Raw genomic sequence first — 21,224 nt, 5'->3', positions numbered from 1 at the left:
CTCGACAAGATCTCCTACACGATTTCTCCTATAATTAACCGTTAATGGATCAGCTCACAATAATTGAACCAAATCGAGAACCATCTAATATCAACACTTACACATTCGGCCACCCTCCATAATGGCCTTAGGAACCTTACCTTTGCCAAAATTGATGACTAGCTCTAGCCACTCCGATGATCCAAACTAATCCAAGTCGACCCTACGCCTTGCTGCTCCTCCACTAAACAAACCATAAAAAGATTAAAGAAAAACCAAATAGAGCCTATACCCACATTCGACCATCTCCTAAACTGTAGGGGTTTTGGCTTTTGTCAACAGTTACTATAGGAATCGTTTAGAGTTTGAGCACTTACCACAGTCTCTCTTCTTGAATCCATCTTTGCCTTAGAAGATAAGAGAATTGACCACTAAAAAGTGAAAAGAAAAAGAGGTTTGCTGGTCAACAAGAAATTGGCACCACCTAGCTTTACAGATTTTGGCTTTTGCGGTATTTCGGCAGAAGTGGAGGTAAGGGAAAGAAACAGTAGATGAATGGAGGGAAGTAGTTGGCTAGTTTGGAAGAAGGAAAAGGAAGAAAAGATGAGAGGAGAGATGGTAGATTCGGCTGAAAAAGAAAAAGGAGAGAAAAGACTACACCAAAAGGAGAAAACGGCATACCCTAATTCCTATTGCCGAAAATGCCTAACTAAAAACCTCTCTGCCAAAATCCCTTCTCTAATCCCCTCAATTTGGCTAAGCTCTATCCTCCTCTCAAATCCCTAAAATCTCTCCCCTTATCCCTCCTTAATTCATGCATATGACTGATTCAAACTCCCCCACAAAGTTCCATCTAGCTTTAAACTCTAGCATGCACAAGCATAAAAATAACATTACCTTTGCCATCACAGGGAATCGAACCCAGGTCTTCCCCCAACCACTTACGCGCCACTTTTATAGCTCCCTAGTGGCGTCACTTAGCCACTTTACCAAAGGCTCATTTGTGTTACATTTCACCCACAAATTTTAATAAGACCACCTATCCAAGCCCCTAACTTCTTAAGTCCAAAATTCAAAAATTCTACCAGGTTTTGGCCAACACATGGGCCTTCCATAAGCCCATTTACCTACTCAAATTATGAATTCCACAACCAAATACCAAATTTTAAAAACTTCACCAAAATATCGAGAATCGCGAAAAAACCCAAAAATCAGGATGTTTCATTACTAGTCGAATATGAAGGCTTGAGAAGCCATGGGAGAAGCTTCCAACTTTCGGCTAATGCATGGTAGGCATTTCTAGTCCCGTTTTTAATTATTTTTATATTATCGGGATCATTGTTGCTTAATCTATCAAATGAGGGGCTATTTTGCAAAACCATTGAATAGTTTGATATTTTCCATTGATGAGTATAAAAGGTCTTTGAAGTTTAATGGAAGAATATGAGTCCTTGTTGATAGTTAAACACTTTTTGTTAAGCGAATTTTTTGTGAAATTGACAATTAAGGGCTCAATTGATAAATGTGAAAGTTGTGGTTAAAATGTCAAATAAATGAAATGTGTGGGGTACTAGAGACACTAGTGATATTTGGCTATAGTAGAATTTTACTCAATTTCATGAATTTTCATTTTTATGATATAGGTACTAAATTGTAAAGAAGTTAAAATATTAGGGGCAAAAATGTAATTTGCCATAAAGTGAATTATGGACTGTTTTAATACTATGAACATTTGGCTAAGCTTAATTATGGTTAAAAATGGTTAATTTGCATGTTTTGAGCTCAGGGCTAAAATGAATAAAAGTAAAACTTTAGAGGCAATTTTGTAAAAATGAAAAAATGATCAAATTGTATGAAATGAAGTGTTTTACTATCTAAATTAATATATTGAATGAAATTATTAATTTAGATCAAGATCGGGTGGAAAATCGAGGAAAATGGGAAAATTACCAAAATGCCCCTGAACTTTGGTATCTCTACAATTTAGCCAAGTAAGTTCATATGCAATAAGCATTGTTAAATTTATGCTTCTAATGCTTTAATATCGTATAAATTGTATATACGTGAATATTTTAATGTCTGATGACGACTAGATGTGGCACTTAGTGTGCGGGGCAATCAAATATGGCACTTAGTGTATGAAATATTGAGAATGACACTTAGTGTGAGAGATATTGAGAATGACACTTACTGTGTGAAATATCGAATGATTCAAAGGGCAATTATAAATTGTGATTGAATGATTAAATCGAGGAAAGTGAATAGGTATACATGCTATATTATATGAATTGCTTAGTGACGACTTTATAATGGTGATATTCAGGCTTTGAGCCTAGAAAGCCTTGTGCTGGTGAATTAAATCGGGCTTATGCCTAGCAGGCTCATTACTGATGTATAAAATCAAACTTTGAGTCTAGCAGGCCTTGTGTCGATGTGAGATACAAGCTTAGGCCTAGCAGGCTTTATGCCGGTGAATTATTATAAGTTTATGCCTAAAAGATTTATTGATGATACGGTAGTTGAATACGTTAAACAAGTTAAAATGATCAGGTACGTGATAATTGATTACCTATTTGAAAATAAGGTAAGTATATGTGCAAAGAATGTATTGTGATGTATGTGGAAATGAAATATGATTACGTGCCAAAAAAACATAATGAATGAATAAGATGTGATTTGTAAAGTTGCATATGTGAAATTTGTCAGATGCTATATGAATGAAAAGTGAATTTGATTATAAATGATCATATGAGATTCATATGAGAAAGATATATAATTAAATGCGTTATTTCCCTTAATGTGTTCATTTGGCTATATGAAAGTGTGAAAGGGTTGATGTATGGAAATTTAATTGAATAAGTTTGTGAAAGTTAAAGTTGGTTAAGTGAGTAAGTATAATATTGAATGATGATAATTTGATATGAGAACATGTTATGAAATTTAGAAAGGTTGTGTGAGATAGCATATTATATTTACAGCATTGTAATGAAAGTATTTGTTATGTTAAGTTTATTAAGATATGAGCTTACTAAGCTTAAAAGCTGACTCTGTGTTTTCTTTTTCTTATGTTTATAGATTTTCGGAGATTTGCTCGGGTTGGAAGTCGATGGAGACACATCACACTATCCTGTTATCATTTCAGTAAATAATATTTTGAGACTCGGTTATGTGGCATGTATAGGCTAGTCTTGGAGTTAATTATTTTGAATGAGTATGTATTTAAAGCCATGCAAAAATGACATGCTTATTATGCTTAAGTTTGGTTTTACATGTTCTTAATTAAAATGTTTAATGAGTTTGGTTTTGGTAGTCGTTTTAATAGTTAGCTCATTTTGGAAATATGAAATGTGGTACAATTAGAGTGGTGGATGATAGTATATTAACTTAACAGTTTCGGTTACTAAGTGGTAAGTAATGAATATGTTTTATGATTGTTTTGGTTAATTGTATTGGTATGGGTTCAAATGGTTAATGATGGTAATAATTGAGTATGTTTTGGGTTAGTTAATAGGATAAAAATATGAAGTTTAGGTATATTAATATAGATATGAATTAAATGCACCCTGGAGTGTTATTTGTGTTCAAGTGCTAAGTATGGCTTTTATTTTTAGGATGAATTGCGCACTTGTATATACATGCATCATTAGTATGTTCGGCCATGTTATAATGTATTTATGTTTCATATGTGATTGCATATTAATTTATGTAATGTGATTCAATTGGTTTTATTATGAACTTGTGCAAAAGTTATCAAATGATATGTTTGATATACGATTAATGAGATAGAAATTGACATATATTCGAACTATGAAGTGTAATGACATATAATGGAATATGATTTTAATTATGAAAATGGCATTAATATGATGGATATAAGGAACTGAATATTGAAAGTATTAAATATGTGAACATGTCTTTGATATATACAAGTTTGTTCGAATTTAGTAATTATGGAAGATAATCAGTTGGATTTTGATATATGTTTATACTAAATTAGTTGGAATTTTTGAAATGTGCTTATTTGTGATATATGTTCATGAAGGTTTGATTATTTTTGAATTAGAATTATGACCCATGTATTCGAATTTATAATAAGTGAATTGTGGATATTTGAAATTGATAAGTTTTAAATATTTATTAATTCTTGGTGTATGAAAGGTGATGAATGAGTGTGCTGAACTATGTTTTATACAGTAATGCCTAATAACCCTAATCCGGTAACGGATACAGGTTAGGGGGTGTTACAATGAATGATGAAGAATGTGGTATTTATAATGAGGGGAATAGGACTTAAAGTAGAATTCTTAGAACAATTAAATTATTCTAAGTTCTAATCCTAAATAAAGTTAACAACAATTAATAATTAATAAAATACATATTAAATTGTTAATGCTATTAATTTATTTAAAAATATAATAAACTAATCCTAATTCTATGCTAACTTGATAAAAATTAATATATAAATTATAATAGATAAAATTATATATTAAAGATTATCATCTTATTATTATTTGAAAAAACTTATCAAATAAAATATGATTAAATTAAAACTAATCTTAACTCTATATAAAGTTGATAATAATTAATATATATTATAATTGATATAATTATATATTAATAATTATACTATTTTTTATTAAACTAAAAACATTTACTCTAGAAGCCTTTTGAAAATATTTACAAAAGAGGCATTTAATTTTATTATTTATGAAAAGAGCAACCAAATTTTAAAAATGGTTCAATTAAGTCCCTAAACTTAATGAAAATTTGAAATTAAGTTGCAATTTAAAACTTGGATCAAAATTGACCCTTTTATTTGAAAAACCAAAATTTAATTTTTCTACTTAGAGAATAATTTCTCGAAAAATTATGTTAAAATCAATTTCCAAGAAAGATTGGGGGGTCACAAGCAGTCCCGCTTAAGTTCTAATCTCCTAGACAGAATTTATTTAAACATACTAATCCCAAAAATATACCCTAAATCATTTATTAAAAAGTAAAATAATAAAATTCAAACATCTGATAAAATAAACAAAATTTGATTCCGTTCAGTCTTATCTCCCCATTAATGTTTCAAACGTTAAACATTAACTTGAAAATTACATCCCTTACCTTGGAGTTCAACAACTTCATATGGATGGACGTGGTGAATTGTAAATGGACCGTACCAACGTGATTTTAGTTTACCTGGAAAGAATCATAATCTGGAATTAAATAACAAGACTTGCTGCCCTGCTTCAAATTCTCAAACTCAAATGTGCTTGTCATGCCATTTCTTAAGTCTTTGTTTGAGTAATTTGACATTTTCATACGAGAACATTCAGAATTCCTCTAGCTCATTGAGTTGGAGCATCCATTTCTGTTTAGCAAGCTTCAGATCCAAGTTGAGTTGTCATTGCGCCCAGTAAGCTTTGTGCTCTAACTCTAGGGGTAGATGGCAAGCTTTTCAAAAGACCAACCTGTAGGGTGACATCCCTAAAGGTGTCTTCTATGCTGTTCTGTAAGCCCATAAAGCATCATCCAATCTTTTGGAACAATCTCGTTGGTTCAGGCAAACTACCTTTTCAAGTATGCCTTTGATCTCCTTGTTCGCCAGTTTAGCTTGCCCATTCGTCTGCGGATGGTAAGCTGTAGTGACCTTGTGTTTCACTCCATGTTTATCTAATAACCATTTCAACCACTTGTTCACAAAATGGGACCTTTCATCGCTGATAATAGCTATTGGGGTTCTAAACCTTATGAACATGTGTTTCTACAAAAACTTAATCACAACCTTAGCATCATTTGTCGGATAAGCTTCAGCCTCGACCCTTTTAGACACATTCTACTGCTACTAATATGTACTTGTGACCAAAAGACGGTGAAAAATGACTAAGAAAGTCAATACCCCATGCCTCAAAGAATTCTACCTCAATGATATTTGTTCGAGGCATCTCATTTATGTTGGTGACATTTCCAATCCTTTAACATTGATCACAACTCTTTACGTAAGCATATGCATCCTTGAACAGTGTTGGCCAAAAAAATCCGTCTTGCAATACGTTGGCAGCAGTACGAGTACCTCTGAATTGTCCTTCACTTGGAGTTGAGTGACAATGGTATAGAATCTTATGTACTTCATCTTCTGGCACACATCTCCTGATCATTTAATCTACGTACTTTTTAAACAAGTATGGTTCTTCCCAGAAATAGTATTTCACATCGCGAAGAAACTTTTTCGTTTGATGATATGTCTTATCAATCAGCATCAAACCACAAGCTAAATAGTTAGCAATATCATCAAACCAATGGGTATTATAGACATGACTTGCCTTCAGTATGTGTTCATCCAGAAACATCTCTCGAATTGGTATGAGAGGAGAGTTCCCTTCTTGTGGCTCCAATCAGGACAAGAGATCTACTACTTGGTTTTTCACTCCTTTTCAATCTTGAATTTCTAGATCGAACTCTTGAAGTAGAAGTACCCATCAGATCAACCTCAGCTTAGCATCTTTCTTAGATAGTAAGTACTTAATTACCGAGTGGTCCGTATAGACAGTCACTTTGGTACCTGTAAGATAAGATCGAAACTTGTCAAAAGAAAACACAATAACAAGTAACTCTTTTTCTGTTACCATATAATTTAGTTGAGCTCCTGTCAGATTCAACTTGCGTAGTAGATGGGATGAAAAACTTTGTTCCTTCGCTGTCCCATGACAGCTCCTATCGCGAAGTCACTCGCGTCACACATCAATTCGAATGGCAGATCTCATTTTGGTGTGACTATTATGGGTGACGTAACTAATCGACTCTTCAAATCTTTGAAAGCCTTTAAGCATTCCTCATCAAACTTGAATGTCGAGTCCTTCTCCAATAATTTGTATAAGGGTTTAGCAATTTAGGAGAAGTCCTTGATGAATCTTTGATAGAAATCGGCGTGGCCAAAAACGCTCCTAACACCTTTAACAGATGTTGGAGGTGGAAATTTCTCAATAACATCTACCTTTTCTTTATCCGCTTCAATTCCATGTCTCGTTATCCAATGCCCTAGAACAATCCCTTCTCGTACCATGAAATGGTACTTTTCCCAATTGAGTAATAGGTTTGTTTCTAAGTATCACCTTAGTACCTTGGCTAGATTGGCTAGGCAATCATCATATGTATCTCCAAATACTGAAAAATCATCTATAAAAACTTCCAAATACTTCTCAACCATGTCAATAAAAATAGACATCATACATCTTTGAAATGTAACAGGTGCATTAGATAAACCAAATGGCATGCGTCTAAATGCAAATGTATCGTATGAGCAGGTGAATGCTGTCTTGTGTTGATCTTCCAGTGCTACTGCAATCTGATTATACCTCAAGTATCCATCGAGAAAATAGTAGTAGTCTCGCCCTGTGAGTCTATCCAGCATCTAGTCCAAAAATGGCAAAGGAAAGTGATCTTTTCTAGTCGCCTTGTTCAGCTTCCGGTAATCGATGCAAATTCTCCATCCCTTAATCGTTCTAGTTGATATCAACTCATTATTCTCATTTTCAATGACCGTGATACCTCTTTTCTTTGGCACGCATTGGATTGAACTTACCCATGAACTATCTGAGATGGGGTAAATCATACCTGCATCTAACCACTTAATGATTTCTTTCTTTACTACGTCCTTCATGATGGGGTTAAATCTTCATTGTCCATCAATTGTCACTTTCTCGCCATCTTCTAGTATGATGCAGATACAGATGAGCTAATATCGCGGATATCGGCTATGGTCCATCTGATAGCCCTCTTGAATTGTTTCAACACCAAGATGAGTTCTCTTATTTCTTAGTAGTTAATTCTACTGAAACAATCACAGGCAGGGTAGAAGAGTTACCTAAATAAACATATTTTAGATGTGAAGGTAGTACCTTGAGTTCTAATTTAGGTGGCTCCTCGATTGACTCTTTTGGTTGGGCATAATCCTCTTCCTCTAACTCCAAAGATTCAAAGTGGGATTGCGGAATAAATCCCCTCTGATTAGCTTCTAACAAAGCTAAGTACTCATTCTCCTCTTCATCATTCGGAGGATCTGAAGTTAAAATTTGTTCCAACAGATCCTCCACATAGTTGAGCTCTTTCTCTACTATTAAATCTTCTGAATCGGATACTGCAGAACAATCATCAATTGTGTCAGGAAATCGTATAAACTTAAAAACGTTAAATGTTACTTAATCATCCTGAGCACACATAGTAAGCTCACCCTTCTGCACATCAATAAGATTCGTACTAATTGCTAAGATTGGTCTTCCTAAGATAATTGGCACTTCTTTGTCTGCTTCAAAGTCTAGGATAACAAAATCAGTAGGGAAGGTAAATTTATCTACATGTACCAATACGTCCTCGATTTTTCCTTCTAGATGTGCTAAAGATCGATATGCTAATTGAAGTGTAACTGTAGTAGGTCTAACTTCACCTATCTCCAACTTTCTAAATATTGACATAGGCATTAAGTTGATACTTACACCCAAGTCACATAGTGCCTTACCACAATATGTTGCTCCAATGTTGCAAGGTATTGTAAAACATCCAGGATCCTTCAATTTTGGGGTAGTTTGTCTTAAAGATATACACTGTATTCCTTCGTCAGAGCTACCGTCTCAAATTCTCTGAGTCTTCATTTTTTGGACAGGATATCCTTCATGAATTTGACATAGTTTGGCATTTTCTCAAGTGCTTCAACCAACGAGATGTTGATATGAAGTTGCTTGAGTACGTCTATTAACTTCTTGAATTGAATCTCCTACTTCTGCTTTTGAAGTCTTTGAAGGTAGGGTTGTGGTGGTTTCTTTACTGGAACTGGTTGATTCGTCTTCTGTGGCAATTCTGCATCTGACAGGGTTGATAGTTGATCAGAATTAGATGGTTATGAAATTACCTTGTCAGGTTTTACAGATTCTAGTTCTTGTGAAACTGGAACTTCAACGCTAGGTTGAACTTCCTTTGATTCTTGAGTATCAACTTGCTCCTTTTTAGCTTCAATGGTGTTGGGCTCTATTGTCTTTCCACTCCTCAATGTTAATGCTTTGCAATGCTCCTTCCCTGGATTCCTTAGATTTTCTGTATCACTAGATAAAGCACCTTGTGGTCGATTCCCAAGTTTAGTTGCAAGTTGGCCCATTTGATTTTCTAGGTTTTTCAATGTAATTGCTTGGCTTTGGATTAAGGCATCATTCTTAGTCATGTATGCCTTCAACAGATTTTTTAAGCCATTAGATGGTTCAGCTTGGGTTGGTTTTTGAACTTGTTAGGGAAAACTTGGTGGCTGGGTCGATCTAGGTTGGGCGTAAGTATTACTGGTCCCAACTCCTTGGTTACTCCAGGAAAAATTCGGGTGGTTTCACCACGATGGGTAATAAAAATTTGATTGTAGTCCTTGCCTTCCTCGGTTTTGGTTCTGGTTACCTATGTAGTACATGGATTTTGGGTTTGATGGACATTCTTCGAACAAATGCCCTTCCCCACAATAAACACAGGCTATATTTTCAAATTGATTTGGTAGCTGTGATACAAAACTGTTAGATCCATTAGTAGAAAGATTTTTAAGCATTGAGGATATTGATGATACCTGAGATGCTAGTGAAGTAAGAGCGTCTACTTCATGTATTCTAGCAACTTGTCTTTCTGACACTATTCGATTGGTTGGACACTGGTAATTGTTGCTGGCAATCCTCTCGATAATTTCTTAAGCCTCATTGTAAAACTTAGAAAGGAGAGCACCATTAGCAGAAGCGTCCACTACCATCTTCGTGTGAGCATTGAGGCCATTATAATATGTATGCAATGTTGGATTCTGTAACACCCCTTACCCGTTACCGTCGCCGGAACAGGATACAAGGTATTACCAGAACATAACACATACCATTAAACGTAACCGAAATATAAATATGTCATCCAATTTGATAGTGCATCGTATAATATATGTCTTGAACAATATTAGCCAACTTTAATGGCTTGTACAAATTAGCTGGTCGAGTACTGTAACTAATATTTTAAACCTAGACAAATATGACACGTAACAAAATAATTAAGCCTACTATACATGCCATAATTCAAAACGTTTAGTTCAAATACCCTAAAGTATGATAGTGCGGATAGATCTTCACGATCCTTAACTCCTGAGCAAGCCGAAGAACACTATAAGACAAAAGAGAGAAACAAAGTAAGCTTATAGCTTAGTAAGTAAGTATGTAAATACTAATTAAAAAAAAAAATCTAACATGTTTACACAACAATTCAAGTATATCTACTTTAACTTCACTATTCATTCCACTTTGATTAAGCTGTCTCTGCTGCGTCATATTCACTAAATAAATAATAACTCGAGTTACAAAACTTGAAATTCAAATCCGTAAAATTTCCCTGAATCTAGACTCATAAAGCTTTTTTCTAATTTTTTTCTATAATTTTTGGTTCAGCCGATTAGTACAGTTTATTAGTTAAAGTTTCCCCTGTTACACAGCTAGACTGATCTGACCTCTGCTCACTACAAATTGAATTTCTCTCAGTACACAATTCAAACAACCCTGAAGTCTGTTTCATTTAAAACTAGTCTCAATAAGGAATTTAGTCATGTAAACTATATTTCTCAATTTGCTTTGTACAATTTTTAATGATTTTTCAAAGTTGGAACAGGGGATCACGTATTCATCCTGAGCAAGTCACATACAATTGTAAATATCTCAAAATATAGAATTCCTTTGCTTGCTCTGTTTCTTTTATATGAAAGTAGACTCATTAAACTTTAATTTCACATCTCATTCAACCTCTAATTATATTCCTCCTATTTTTGGTGATTTTTCAAAATCACGTCACTGCTACCATCTAAAAACAGTTTTAATGCTAATTTCACTCTTTCACACATTCTTTATGCTAACCTCATTTTATCTTATATATGTATATACCACAAATCATTTTCACCACATTTCATTCACCATAAGTGTAGGTCCAAACCACAATATCACCACAAAACCATCCTGTTGAACAATTCGGATCAATCCTCGATATTTAATGGTTTCAAAGACACATTTCACCATCATACTTCGCTTAGTTCGGCTCTCTTGTACACATGGTGAACACTTAGTACCACTCATGCGACCCAACCGATTTGTCTCGTAGCTCTCTTGTCTACATGGTGTCCTTCACTTGGAATCACGCATGCGACCTAGCTACATTTATCTTTCACGTAGCTCTCTTGTCTACATGGTGTCCTTCACTTGGAATCACGCATGCGACCTAGCTACATTTATCTTTCACGTAGCTCTCTTGTCTACATGGGATACATCTCGTATCACACATGTGACCTAGCTACTACAGGTGTCTCGTAGCTTTCTTGTACACATGATGTGCACTCAAGCATCATACATGTGACCTAGCTACGCCCTCTATTTCATTCGATCTCTCGAATGTTCAACCGGATCTCTCTCTATATTTATTTCCATTCTTCCAATAGTCGATTTATATTTTAACATCAGCTAGTATATTTATATAATAGACTGAAATATAAGAATGTACATGAAATTATTGTAATATTTACATACAAACTTACCTTGGTGCAAAATGTGGAAATTTTGCAATTTAGTCCAAAACTTTTTCCTTCCCTGCTCGAGATCAATTCCGCGTTTTCTTGATCTATAATAACACATTTAGCTCATTTAATACTCATACTATTTATTTCAATCCAAAATCACATCATGGAAAAATTACATTTTGCCCCTAACTTTTTAAAATTACAATTTTGCCCCTAGGCTCGGAATTTAATTTCAGCCCTTATTCTTATATTTTATGATATGCTGAACATTTTCTCTTCTACAACAACATCAAATTCTCACTCTATCATATAGTTATGAACAATAGGTATTTTTACCGATTATCTGCTTTTACTCGTTTTCACTTAAAACCGAGTAGCACAAGTTATTTAACATAATTTAAAACCTCATATTCTATCATAAAACATCAAAATACACAAATTTCACCTATGGGTATTTTTCCAAATGTGAACCCTAGGTTAAATTATTACTAGCATAAGCTTAATCGAGCTTCCGGATTCCAAAAACGTAAAGAACATTAAAAGCGGGCTTGGAATCACTTACTATGGAGCTTGAAAATTGAAGAAACCCTAGCTATGGAGAGAGGGAGAATTCGGCAGCAACTAAGGAGGATGATGATCAATTTTGTGTTATTTTTCCCATTTTATTTCATTTAATATCCAAATGACCAAAATGCCCCTCCTTACTAAACTTTCAAAAATTCCTTCCATGTCCTAATTTTGTCCATGAACTTAAAATTGGTCAAATTGCTATTTAAGACCTCCTAATTAATATTACAAAACAATTTCGTACTAAAAACTTCTGGGATGCAAATTTTGCAACTTATTCGATTTAGTCCCTACTTTCAATTTAAGCACTTTAGGCATAGAATTTCATCACGAAATTTTCACACAATCATGCAATCATATCATAAACCCCAAAATAATTATAAAACAATTATTTCTATCTCGGATTTGTGGTCACAAAACCACTATTCCGATTAGGCCCTAATTCGGGTTGTCACAATTCTCCCCCCCTTTTGAGATTTTGGTCCCCGAAAATCTTACCGGTAAAGAGGTTTGGGTACTGTTTCCTCATAGCTTCCTCAGGTTCCCACGTAGCCTCTTCTATCCCATGTCTGTGCCACAATACTTTCACTAAAGCTATACTTTTATTTCTTAACTGTTTAACCTCTCGAGCCAAAATCTTTATTGGTTTCTCCTCATAGGTCATATCCGATCGAATCTCAATTTCTGTTGGGAAATCACATGTGAAGGATCAGAACGATAACGTCGCAACATTGATACATGAAACACGTTATGAATTCTTTCTAACTCTGCCGTAAGGCCAACCGATATGCCATGGTCCAATTCTCTCAAGAATCTCGTGCGGCCCAATAAAACGCGGACTCAACTTGCCTTTTCGACTAAATCTCGAATCTTTTCCATGGTGACACCTTCAAGAACACTTTATCACCCACCGAAATTCAATCTCTTTTCTTTTTAAATCTGCGTATGACTTTTGTCGATCCGAAGCGACTTTCAAGCAATCCCAATTACTTTTATTTTCTCTTGGTTTCTTTAACTAGATCAACTCCATGAATCTGCTTCTCACTAAGCTCGGTCCAATATAAAGGAGTTCGACACTTACGACCATACAAGGCTTCAGACGGTGCCATTTGTATACTTGATTGATAACTGTTATTGTAGGCAAACTCAATCAAAGATAGATATTTCTCCCAACTACCTCCGAATTCTAAAACACAGCATCTAAGCATATCTTCGAGTACCGGATTACTCTTTCCGTTTGACCATCTGTTTGTGGATGAAATGCGGTACTAAAGTTCAATTTTGTACCCAAAGCTTCTTGTAACTTTTTCCAAAATCTCGAGGTAAATCTTGGATCTCTATCGATATTATAGACATAGGCACTCCGCAACTTCACAATTTCAGCAATATATAATTCGCTAATTTATCAAGTGAGTAATCAGTGCGTCTTGGTATAAAGTGGGTTGACTTTGTTAATCTATCAACCACTACCCAAACAAAGATCCTTCTTTTTAGGAGTTAAAGGCAAACCGGTTACAAAATCCATGGTAATCTTGTCCCATTTCCACTCGGGCACCATTACCGGTTGAAGTAATCTCAAGGCACTTGATGTTCAACTTTTACTTGTTGATGATCAAACACTTGGTTACAAATTCGAAATGTCCTTTTCATACCGCCACCAATACTGACTTCTTTAAATCATTATACATTTTTGTGCTACCAGATGAACGATAAACAGCCATTGTGCGCCTCATGTAATATTTTCGAATCAATTTATCATTTTTCGGCACACATATCCTGTCTTGAAACATCAAGCAGTCATCCGGTCCAACTCGAAAATCTGAGTCGTAACTCGATTCGCATTGAGTTCTCATGATCCGCAACTCACTATCATTCTTTTGAGCATCACAAATCAACGGAGAAATAACGGTTTAGCTCTCATCTCTGCTAAGATTGACCCATCATCGACAATGCTAACCCCGTGTTCATGGCTCTCAAAGTAAAAAGAAATTTTCGCTCAAGGCGTCAAGAACTACATTTGCTTTTCCGGATGATAATCAATCACTAAATCATAATCCTTTAATAATTCAAGCCATCTTCGCCGTCGCAGATTCAGATCTTTTGATTCATCAAGTACTTCAAACTTTTGTGATCGGTAAAATTCGGCATTTTTCACCGTACAAATAATGTCGCCAAATCTTCAAGGCAAAAACAACAATGCCGTTCCAAATCATGTGTAGGATAGTTCTTCTCATGCGGTTTTAACTGTCTCAAGCATAAGCTACCACTTTACCCTCTTGCATCAACACACATCCAAGGCCATCAATGATGCATCACTATAAATTACTTAACTCCTTTCCGACTCGGGCTATACTAAAATTGGTGCTTCATCAATCGTGCTTTCAATTTTTCAAAACTTTGTTGACATTTATCAGTCCATTCAAACTTAACATTCTTTTGCAACAACTTAGTCATAGGAGAGGCAATCATCGAAAATCCTTCAACAAAACGTCTATAATACCCGGCTAAGCCTAAAAGCTTCTAACCTCGGATACATTCTTGGGCGGTTTCAATCAACGATCGCAGAAATCTTGCTTGGATCCACCGAATACCATCACCGAGACTATATGCCCCAAAATCCGACTTCACGAAGCCGAACTCACTTTTACTAAACTTGGCAAACAGTTTCTTTTCTCTCAAGATCTGCAATATAGTTCTCAAGTGTTCGGCATGTTCGGACTCATCTCGAGAATAAATTAAAATGTCATCTATAAACACTACTACAAACTTATCCAAATATGGTCGGAAGATCCGATTCATTAAGTCCATAAATATAGCCGGAGCATTTGTTAAGCGAAAGGCATCACAAGAAACTCATAATGTCCATACCTTGTCCTAAAGGCGGTTTTCGCACATCGACTCCTTAACTCTCACCGGTAGTAACCGACCTCAAATCAATCTTTGAAAACACTGTGGCCCCTTTAACCGATCGAATAAATCATCAATCACGGGCAACGGTACTTGTTCTTTATAGTCACCTTATTGTCGACGGTAATCAATGCAAAGTCTCATTGAACCATCCTTCTTCTTTACGAATAATACAGAGCACCCAGGGAGAGAAACTCGGTCTCACAAATCCTTTGTCTGTTAACTCCTGCAATCGAGCCTTCAATTCTTTTAATTCATGAGCTATTCTATATGGAGCAATCGAGATCGGTGCGATGCCGCAACAAATCAATGGCAAAATCTATCTCTCTCGTTCGGAGGCAACCTGCAATTCCTCAGAAATACATCCGAAACTCACAGACTATCGAGATCGATTCAAATTTCAGTTGAGGCAACTCAATATTCATTACATAAGCGGATAAGCTTCACACCCTTTTCTCATGTATTTCATGCGGACATGTGCGAAATCACCATAGGCAATTTATTTGATTCATCTGTTTCAACCCACGAATTTCTCCATTTTCACATTTCAACTCTAGTGTCTTTTGTTTACAATCTACCTTAGCATCATACAATGTTAACCACCCATTCCCAAGATAACGTCAAACTCACCAAATGGTAACAGCATCAAGTTGGCCGGAAAATAGTGACCTTGAATCATTAATGGGCAATTCTTGCAAACCTTGTCAACTAGCACATATTGGCCTAAGGGGTTCGACACTTTAATCGTAAACTCAAGAATTCAACAGCAACTTTTTATTGGATACTAAATTCATGCAAATATAGGAATGAGTGGACCCGGATCAATCAATGCAATAACAATAGTATCATAGAGAGAAAATGTACCAAGAATAACATCGGAGATGATGCATCTTCTCGAGCACGTATAGCATAAGCTCTAGCAGTGCTCTAGCTTCGATCTTGCCGTTAAATCTTTCATCACCGTTTACTACTAGTCCCACCTCCAGATTTCTCGGTGGTCTACCTCTACTAGCGGTGGTATTCTATCTAGCACTCAAATCTTTCTTCTTTAACTTTCTCCGGACAATCTCTAATAAAATGCTCATGAGAACTGTACCTAAAACAAGCTCGCTCGGTCCCCAACACTCACCATAATGTTGCTCGCCACATTGTTGACACTCGGCTTTCTAGGTCGCACATTACCCACACTTGCCACCAAGTAGCTTGAGCTTTAGACCCGAATATGCTCTACCACGATCTCTGTGTGAATCCCCAATTGAAACTGTCATTCGAGGGTTTGTCTCTTTGGACCTCTTTGGTTGAGATTGAAATGGCTTGCTTATCTGTCTTTTTCGACATCTCGGGCCTCAATAGCGACTTTTCTTCTTTCTTTGTTCAATTCTTCTACTTTAAGAGCTCGATCAACCAATACTACAAATTCTTTCAACTCCAAAATTCCTACAAGCACTTTAATGTCCTCATTCAGCCCATCTTCAAATCTTCTACACATAATGGCCTCGGTGGACACACATTCACAGGCATACTTGCTGAGTCTTACAAATTCGCGTTCATACTGCTACGACATTTTCCCTGCTTCAATTCAAGGAACTCCTTCCGTTTTGATCAATAAATCGCGACTTATGTATTTCTTTCTAAATTCTTCTGGAAGAAATCCCAAGTAACTTTTTCTTTTGGCACCACTGCAACCAAAGTCTTCCACCAGTGGTAAGTCGAATCTCTCAAAAGTGATACAAAGACACTTTAAGCATTCCTCGGGTGTACATGAGAGCTCATCAAATACACGGTAGAATTTTCAAGCCGAATTCCGCTTTCTCGGGATCATCATCGACCTTTGCTCTAAACTCTTGACCCCTTGTTTTCGAATCTTGTCAACCGGAGGCTTGTTCATTCTTACCAAATCTATACCTTGAGCATTCTGAGAATCGCTCGAGGTATAGGAGGGGTGGAGGAGGTTGAGCATTTGGATTTGCTAGAATAAATTCAAGATACCAATTGTTCATCATTTGGAGAAAGGCATCCCGAGCCTCATCTCCTTGTCTCAATGTCTCAGTGTCTACTTTCCACAGCGCGGTCCCTTGTGCGGAGCCGGCGCATTACTAAACATCATCACCGCAGCCCTTCAGGATCCATTACTATATTAAAACAAAACACGCTTTAGAATAATCAGAGTCACCACACTATCACAATATTTTTATGGCATGTATAGCTAGACTTTTACACACACTTTATTACTCCGAGAACCGACTAAACCATAGCTCGATACCACTAAATGTAACACCCTTACCCAATTCATCGTCATTTAACAGGATACAAGGTATTACCGAACATAACACATACCATTAAACGTAATCAAATATAAATATGTCATCCAATTTGATAGTGCATCGTATAATATATGTCTTGAACAATATTAGCCAACTTTAATGGCTTGTACAAATTAGCTGGTCGAGTACTGTAACTAATATTTTAAACCTAGACAAATATGACACGTAACAAAATAATTAAGCCTACTATACATGCCATAATTCAAAACGTTTAGTTCAAATACCCTAAAGTATGATAATGCGGATAGATCTTCACGATCCTTAACTCCCGAGCAAGTCAAGAACACTATAAGACAAAAGAGAGAAACAAAGTAAGCTTATAGCTTAGTAAGTAAGTATGTAAATACTAATTAAAAAAAAAATCTAACATGTTTACACAACAATTCAAGTATATCTACTTTAACTTCACTATTCATTCCACTTTGATTAAGCTGTCTCTGCTGCGTCATATTCACTAAATAAATAATAACTCGAGTTACAAAACTCGAAATTCAAATCCGTAAAATTTCCTGAATCTAGACTCATAAAGCTTTTTTCTAATTTTTTCTATAATTTTGGTTCAGCCGATTAGTACAGTTTATTAGTTAAAGTTTCCCTGTTACACAGCTAGACTGATCTGACCTCTGCTCACTACAAATTGAATTTCTCTCAGTACACAATTCAAACAACCCTGAAGTCTGTTTCATTTAAAACTAGTCTCAATAAGGAATTTAGTCATGTAAACTATATTTCTCAATTTGCTTTGTACAATTTTTAATGATTTTTCAAAGTTGGAACAGGGATCACGTATTCATCCTGAGGAAGTCACATACAATTGTAAATATCTCAAAATATAGAATTCCTTTGCTTGCTCTGTTTCTTTTATATGAAAGTAGACTCATTAAACTTTAATTTCACATCTCATTCAACCTCTAATTATATTCCTCCTATTTTTGGTGATTTTTCAAAATCACGTCACTGCTACCATCTAAAAACAGTTTTAATGCTAATTTCACTCTTTCACACATTCTTTATGCTAACCTCATTTTATCTTATATATGTATATACCACAAATCATTTTCACCACATTTCATTCACCATAAGTGTAGGTCCAAACCACAATATCACCACAAAACCATCCCGTTGAACAATTCGGATCAATCCTCGATATTTAATGGTTTCAAAGACACATTTCACCATCATACTTCGTTTAGTTCGGCTCTCTTGTACACATGGTGAACACTTAGTACCACTCATGCGACCCAACCGATTTGTCTCGTAGCTCTCTTGTCTACATGGTGTCCTTCACTTGGAATCACGCGTGCGACCTAGCTACATTTATCTTTCACGTAGCTCTCTTGTCTACATGGTGTCCTTCACTTGGAATCACGCATGCGACCTAGCTACATTTATCTTTCACGTAGCTCTCTTGTCTACATGGGATACATCTCGTATCACACATGTGACCTAGCTACTACAGGTGTCTCGTAGCTTTCTTGTACACATGATGTGCACTCAGCATCATACATGTGACCTAGCTACGCCCTCTATTTCATTCGATCTCTCCGAATGTTCAACCGGGATCTCTCTCTCTATATTTATTTCCATTCTTCCAATAGTCGATTTATATTTTAACATCAGCTAGTATATTTATATAATAGACTGAAATATAAGAATGTACATAAAATTATTGTAATATTTACATACAAACTTACCTTGGTGCAAAATGTGGAAATTTTGCAATTTAGTCCAAAACTTTTTCCTTCCCCTGCTCGAGATCAATTCGCGTCTTTCTTGATCTATAATAACACATTTAGCTCATTTAATACTCATACTATTTATTTCAATCCAAAATCACATCATGGAAAAATTACATTTTGCCCCTAACTTTTTAAAATTACAATTTTGCCCCTAGGCTCGGGAATTTAATTTCAGCCCTTATTCTTATATTTTATGATATGCTGAACATTTTTCTCTTCTACAACAACATCAAATTCTCACTCTATCATATAGTTATGAACAATAGGTATTTTTACCGATTATGCCGTTTTACTCGTTTTCACTTAAAACCGAGTAGCACAAGTTATTTAACATAATTTAAAACCTCATATGCTATCATAAAACATCAAAATACACAAATTTCACCTATGGGTATTTTTCCAAATGTGAACCCTAGGTTAAATTATTACTAGCATAAGCTTAATCGAGCTTCGGGATTCCAAAACGTAAAGAACATTAAAAGCGGGCTTGGAATCACTTACTATGGAGCTTGAAAATTGAAGAAACCCTAGCTATGGAGAGAGGGAGAATTCGCAGCAACTAAGGAGGATGATGATCAATTTTGTGTTATTTTTCCCATTTTATTTCATTTAATATCCAAATGACCAAAATGCCCTCCTTACTAAACTTTCAAAAATTCCTTCCATGTCCTAATTTTGTCCATGAACTTAAAATTGGTCAAATTTCTATTTAAGACCTCCTAATTAATATTACAAAACAATTTCATACTAAAAACTTCTGGGATGCAAATTTTGCAACTTATTCGATTTAGTCCCTACTTTCAATTTAAGCACTTTAGGCATAGAATTTCATCACGAAATTTTCACACAATCATGCAATCATATCATAAACCCCAAAATAATTATAAAACAATTATTTCTATCTCGGATTTGTGGTCACAAAACCACTATTCCGATTAGGCCCTAATTCGGGTTGTCACAGATTCCATGATGAGAGCACTTTCGTAATAACTCTTTGTACCTTTCCCATGCCTCACAGAAGGACTCATCATCTATTTGTTGGAAGACAATGATCTTGTTCCTCAACTTAGCATTCTTCCTAGGCGGGAAATACTTCATAAGGAATTTTTTGCTAACTCTTGCCATGTGGAAATCGAGTTCGGTTGCAATAAGTTTAACCAGGCTCGAGCTCTGTCCCTCAGCGAATATGGGAACAGCTTCAATAGTAATGCATCTTCGGGTACTCCGGCTAACTTGAAAGAATTGCTCACCTCCATAAATAGTCTTAAGTGTAAGTGAGGATCTTCGGTAGGCATTCCACTGAATTGACCCACTTTCTGAAGCATCTAGAACATGACTGGCTTCAGCTCAAATTGTTGTGCCTCAATTTCGGGTCTCCTAATATCTGGATTAAGATCATTAAATACTAGCACGGAATACTATCATAAATCTCTATCCCTGAGCAGGGTTTGCTCCATTTCCTTGGATTAGATTTTAGAAGTTCATCTCTTCGGTCCTCCTCTGATTTGCTTGTCTTCTTCGCTGCCGAAAAGTTCTTTCTATCTCAGGGTCTACAGGGAGTAAATCGATGATTCGATTAATACTTATAAACACCTGAAATAATCACAGAAAAATAAATTAAGTTAGAGTTTAAACAAAAAATTAAATGAAAATGAAAAACTAACAAATTCACAAATAATGACTTTTTGAAACACAGTCCCCGACAACGGCACCAAAAACTTGGAACGACGAAAATGTGCAAGTGTACACAATCGCAACAAGTAATAAAGTGACAAGTAAATGTCGAGTTATCATACCCACAAGGACTATGAAAATGATTATTTATGAAATGCAATTTAAAACACTTTTATGAAGAAAAATATTTTGTTTAAAAAGAGTGATTAAAACTTAAGAAAATTAAAATAAATAAAAATGAAGTAAAAGAAAGTTCTAATGCATGATTTCAAAATAAGATTTAATCAAGATAATATAATTATGTTGGATTAATTACACTTCTCATCTTAGGATTATTAAACTTATGTTTATATTGTTACGAATAAAATCATGGCAACTCAGTAATTTTCTAACTTATGAACATACTTACATACCAAAATCCATTCATCTCTTGACATATCCTTATGTCAATTCAACCGACTAAACAGATTCTAGTAAGCAAACATGTTA

The 21,224-nt window shown here is 35.3% G+C and overlaps 1 non-coding gene across 1 annotated transcript; it reads left to right on the top strand.

Annotated features, from left to right (window-relative positions):
- The first annotated feature begins 20,022 nt into the window (after nt 1-20,022).
- On the top strand, nt 20,023-20,129 carry LOC128280991 (small nucleolar RNA R71). Its single transcript, XR_008271208.1, has one exon. It is a non-coding gene; the product is annotated as a small nucleolar RNA R71 (small nucleolar RNA).
- Nucleotides 20,130-21,224: the final 1,095 nt, after the last annotated feature.

Source organism: Gossypium arboreum, chromosome 9, assembly GCF_025698485.1.
Source record: "Gossypium arboreum isolate Shixiya-1 chromosome 9, ASM2569848v2, whole genome shotgun sequence".
NCBI classification, from domain to species: Eukaryota; Viridiplantae; Streptophyta; class Magnoliopsida; order Malvales; family Malvaceae; genus Gossypium; species Gossypium arboreum.
Note: the sequence above shows the minus strand (reverse complement) of the source record. Positions and strands in the feature narration are given on the sequence as shown.